This window comes from Elephantulus edwardii, unplaced genomic scaffold (genome assembly GCF_000299155.1).
Source record: "Elephantulus edwardii isolate Elephantulus edwardi_28Jun2011 unplaced genomic scaffold, EleEdw1.0 scaffold00082, whole genome shotgun sequence".
In the NCBI taxonomy this organism is placed as follows: domain Eukaryota; kingdom Metazoa; phylum Chordata; class Mammalia; order Macroscelidea; family Macroscelididae; genus Elephantulus; species Elephantulus edwardii.
The window spans coordinates 13,393,642-13,399,241 of record NW_006399832.1 but is presented as its reverse complement, the minus strand read 5'-3'; the positions used below and the strand labels follow the sequence as shown (position 1 = coordinate 13,399,241).

Here is a 5,600-nt window from a genome sequence, read left to right as displayed (position 1 = left end):
TACAGGCTATGGTCTTTGCAATCACTTGTTATGCATCAGAGAGCTGGACAATGACTAGGGAGGATAGAAGCAGAATTGATGCCTTTGATCTGTGGTGTTGGAGAAAAGTACTGAATATACCACAGACTGCTAAAAGAACAAACAGGTTTGTCTTGGAAAGAGTGAAATTAGGCTGCTCCTTGGAGGCAAAGATTTTGAACTTCGTCTGACATACTTTGGACATGTTGCAAGATGGGATCAGTCCTTGGGAGTGATAGCACAGGAGAGGAAGACCCTCAGGGAGATGAATTGATTCAGTGACTGGTGTAATGGGAGTAGGTGTGTTGGATACATGAGATTGGCACAGGACAGATTAACGTATAGGGCTGTTATTTACGGCTGTTGTTGCTATGAGTTGCAGGTGGCTCAATGGCATATAATAACAACATTTAATAAATAGTTGATATCATTGTCAACTAAAGTCTATGTAATTGGCAAATGGAATGGAAAAATCAGATCCAGAAAATATGTCTTTTCTAAGGGAATTCTTTTTGACATAGCCCATAATGAGGTGCCCTGCTGTCCCAAAAGCAGCACCTTACTTGCAGTTCAACTCTACCAGTGACACCATGGAAGAAAGATGGACAGTCTTTTTCCATGGAGAGTCAGCATGTAGGAGTAGGTACTGGTTTAAAGGCACTGAATTGGGATGAATAAATGCATATTTTAAACTGTAAGAATATTATCCCTGGGGAAACATATACATTGTCACACCTTGGAGATATTTCATGCTAGGTGTCAGGCAATAACAATATAACAAATATCAGAATAAAGTGGGTAACACAAATTCTTTTGGTTCCCCAATACATACGAATGGAGCTCTCGTGAGCTAGTGGTGAGAAGCTGTGCTGAAATCCCAGTAGCATGTGATTCAAAGCCACCAGATGCTCCGTGGGAGAAGGATGGGCTATCTCCTCCCATTTGATTAACTGCCTCTGAAAACCCACCAGAGGATCAGATGTGAATCAGTTCTGATTCTATGGTACATAACAACAATACATATACAAGTTAGATTTAACTATAGTTGATAAAGAGCGAAATAGCATTATGAAAAATTTGAAGTAGTATCATATTTACTAAAATGTCATACAGATACAGAAACGCATTCTACTGGGCATACTGGGCCCAATAGACTTGCTTGACCAGAGTTGATACAAACCTTAAACTGTTTCGTTTTTTTGGCTTCTTTAAATAAGCAGTGTTTTTTAAGCTGAATAAAGAAAAGCATAATGAAACAAAGTATGTTTGTAAATGAAATTGCAAGCCAAGGGTTTATAGCAATCTTTGGAAATGTGGAATACATTCCATAGTCAATCTCAATTTCTCTCTTTTCCTTTTCTCTTCCTTTCCCATTACTTCTATGCCTCCACTTTGCACCACAGCTTCAGATGAAGAGGAGCCAACATCAGCAGGTAAACTTGTTATGTTTTGATGATTTTTGTATTTAATGCACTTAATGAAGGGTATGCAATTCAGTCTTCAAATGTATTTTAAATTCTCAGCCACAAAATGGATTTGAATGTATAAATTTCCCTGTGAGTAGCAAGTGCTAATGTGTGTTTTTGTATTGATTTGCATGGGGATGCATAATATGTCATATTTGGATTTTTAAACATGGAAATATTTCCACCTTTTGAATAAGAAGCATCCACTTCATTATTACTTCCATTCTGTGAATGTTCTTATGGAATGTGTTAGCCTAGAGGAACATGTTTTGTGGCATCTGATTTATGTTGGCAGTTTCACTTAACACCTGCTTCGTTAACCACTAGGAACATCTTTTCATTTATCCTGATTAAATCTCATGCTCAGATATTTAAGCATCTTATTTCACTGAGTATGAAAATATGAATTTAATTAAATATCCTTGATAATGTTATTTATAGAATAAAGAGAATATAAAAATCATATCCATGCATTACACAAAAAAGTCCTTTAAGCTTGGATATAGTATTACAAGATGTAATTGTAAACTGAAATTCTTTTTTTAAACATTCAGAGCAAAGACTATACTTCTAAAAAGGATAGTTACCTACAGAGGTGATTTTAATTATATTGCTATCACTAGAGAGAACTGCTACCTACTAATTAAAATTTATCTGAAAAATATGCCTCTAAAATCAAACATTTGCGGCTATTGGCAATGCATGTGTCTATCTACATTTCTATGCATTTGTGTATGTGTGTCTCTGTAGGTATGAAATATTGATTAGGTTACAACTTCAAAATTAGCAATATTTGTTTGAGTGCAGGAGGGGAAGGCCCTCTGTGAGGCCCTCAGTGACTAGGGTAATTGGGATGGGTGTGTTGGAGAAACTGCGATTGGCACAGGACAGAGCAGAGTTTAGGGATGTTGTACATAGGGTCTCTATGAGTCGCAAGCGACTCAACGGCACACAACAACAACAGCAACACCACAACCAAAAGAAATATTTGTTATTTATAATTTTTTAAAAATGAATTTTAAGAACACAGTTTACTATGGTAGAATGTGGTCTAGTTTTTTCACAGGAAACGTATTTTGAATCCTCCTTCTTTTACTTGCTTATTAGGCAGCATTGGGTAGAATCGACATGTTTTCAATTGGACCTCTCTGTTTATATATGTATATGTTGCCTTTTATTAATAAAAAGGGGGGTTGACCCAGTGGCTGTATTAATGAATTCAAGTATATCAGAGATGATGAGGATAACACAGGACAGAACAAGGTTTACAGTCATTTTTCATAGCATCACTGTGAATCTTAAGCAACTCAACAGTTCCTAAAAACAGAGTATTAACTATATAGCAAATACGTTCTCTGTAAGTGAATAAAAAATTAATCCAGGAGATCATATGTTGTTGTTGTTGTTGTTATGTGCCATCAAGTCGCTTGTGACTCACAGCGACCCTATGTAGAACAAGCCTAAACTCTGCTTTGTCCTGTGCCAATCGCACCGTCTCTGATGCATCCATCCCCATTACCCCAGTCACTGAATCAATCCACCTCATAGCGGACCCTCCCCTTCTGAGCTGTCCATCCACCCTACCAAGCATGATGTCCCTCTCCAAAGTCCTGTCCCTCCATGCAACATGTCGAAAGTATGTTAGACGGAGCCTCAGAATCCTTGCCTCTAAGGAGCAGCCCGGTTTGATCCTTTCCAGGATGAATGTGTTTCTTTTCCTAGCAGTCCATGGTATGCTCAATACTCTTCTCCAGCACCACAGCTCAAAGGCATCAATTCTCCTTCTATCCTACTTAGTTATTGATGCACTCTCGGATGCATAACAGGTGATAGCAAAGACCATGGCCTGTATCAGGCACACCTTAGTCTCCACAGAGACCATTGTTCTTCAGTACTTTGGAGAGGTCCCTAACAGCAGACTTTCCCATGGCAATATGTCTTCTAATTTCCTGGCTACTGGTGCCGAGAGTGTTGACTGTGGAGCTAAGCAAACTAAAGCTGTAAACAATCTCAATCTCTTCACCATCCATCCTGATGCTGCCAATTGTTCCAGCGGTGAGAATCTTTGTCTTCTTGACATTGAGCCTCAATCCATATTGTAGGCTGCAGTCCTTGACCCTCTGCAGCAGGTGCTTCAGGTCCTCTTCAGTTTCAGCAAGCAGGGTTGTGTCATCTGCATAACGCAGATTGTTGATAAATCGTCCACCAGTCTTGAGCCCACATTTCTCCTCACAGAGCCAGCCTCCCAGATAATCTGTTCTGCATACAGGTTGAAAAGGTATGGAGACAGGACATATAAAATTATTCAGCTTTTATACCTTTACTATAATGTTGTTGTTGTTGATAAGTGCCATCGAATTGCAGGCGACTCATAGCAACCCTATGAAGGAGAGTCCTCAACACTTGGGTGTCTTTCATTCTCTCTCCAGGTTCATAGGGTTTCCAGAGGCAAGCTATTATGGAAGTGGATGCCACTCCTCTTTCCAAGCTTGTTTTAATCCTGGAGCTCCACCCCACTCTCTGTCCACATTGGGTAACCAGCCATTAATGCATTTAAAACATCAGTGTCACAGTGTTCAGCCTCACAGCAACCACAAGTTGCCGCTGTACGCTGTACCACAAGTGGACACACCAGGGCTATACCACCTAGAGGAATGTCATTAATTTTTTTTAGATGTTAAAAATCCTTTATTAGCATTTAAATGACAGCAGCTGTGGAATCGAAAAGCATAGTTAAAAGAGCTGCCTCTGCATTTTGAACCTAAAAGATTTTACACAAAAGGTTATTTGCCAGTTTCTAAACTTTTAACAACCTGGGCTGCCCTCTCTTCCCACAACCCTTTCCCCTCTCCCCACTTTTTTTTCCTTCTTCTTCTTCTTCCACAGTGATTAAATCTGTAAAGGAGGCAGACTCCATGCTCTTAATAATACTAAGGGCAAGAATTGACCTGATCCATTTGACAACGCAAAGATGCTCTCCCCTCAAACTGTGCATGAAGTATACTAGATGAACTATAATGTTACACATAGAATATTTGTTAAAAAGTCAGTATCATTTTAAATGGCTCTTTGCTTACTTTAATAATGTGGATTTTTTTAGAAGGATAAACTAGGAGATAAACAATGTGCAGAAGCCCATCATTCTTTTTGATGTATTTGCATTTTTCTTCATATTCTTTCTCAGCTCAATTTCTCCTGCAGCTCAATTTCTCCTGCAGTGTCCACAATTTCAGTGGTTCAAGTCAAAAGTATTAATGTAAACTTTTCCGGCATCTTCCCTAACCCAGTCTCACCAGTTACCATTAATGATGTATTCAAAACATTTCCATAACCCAGTTGCTTCTTTGTATCCTGTCTCTCACCACTGTGCTCCAAGGCAACATTTATTCACACCATCTATTATTGATATAGCTTCTAATGAGTCTTGATATTGCATTCATCTCCTATACTGTCCACTATTAACAAAACAACTATGACTCTTTTATAATTCTAGCCAGTATTCTACCCTAAGTGTTCTAGCTCATCTCATGTAACCATTTAGTTGTGGGGACCATGGTTGTTCAGTGATAGAAATCTTACCTTCCTAGTTTGATCCTTGACCAATGTGCCATTAGTTCAGCCACAGCTTTCTGTCTGTGAAAGTTATGTTACTATGATGCTTAACACGTTTCAGTAGACCTTCCAGATTGAGATATTCTATGAAGAAAGGTCTAGTGAAATCCATGGGTTCAGACCCTGAAGTTCACTACAACTAAACAACAAAAATCAATCTTACAATTGCTCATATCAAACTCCTGTAGACTTGGAATAGCAACTTCTGTTTTCTTCTCTATTATTACTTGCTGCTACTCCTACTGCTTTTTTCTTATTTATAATGCAAAACTACCTCAAGGTAGATAATGGACCTAGGATTAAAACCAAAGACAATAAACTTCATTAAAGAAAAACTTGGGAGAACTCTAGACGTCCTAATCAACAACATAAACAGTCTTCCAAGCATCCTGAAAAATCTACAACCAGGAGAAGATAAAATAGATAAATGGGACCTTCTAAGAATCAAATCCCTATGCACATCCAAAAGCGTCTTTGACAGGATAAAAACAGAAGCCACAGATT

At 38.6% G+C, this 5,600-nt stretch overlaps 1 protein-coding gene across 2 annotated transcripts in view; it reads left to right on the top strand.

The window, feature by feature from the left end:
• Positions 1-5,600, top strand: part of EDIL3 (EGF-like repeats and discoidin I-like domains 3) — a 595,610-nt gene that overhangs the window by 69,922 nt on the left and 520,088 nt on the right. The window contains exon 2 of one of the 2 annotated variants that reach the window (XM_006889874.1): positions 1,422-1,451. The exons of the other annotated variant lie outside the window; for it this stretch is intronic. The gene's annotated coding sequence lies outside the window, so the exon portion shown is untranslated. The remainder of the gene's footprint in view (positions 1-1,421; positions 1,452-5,600) is intronic. 2 annotated transcript variants of the gene reach the window in all.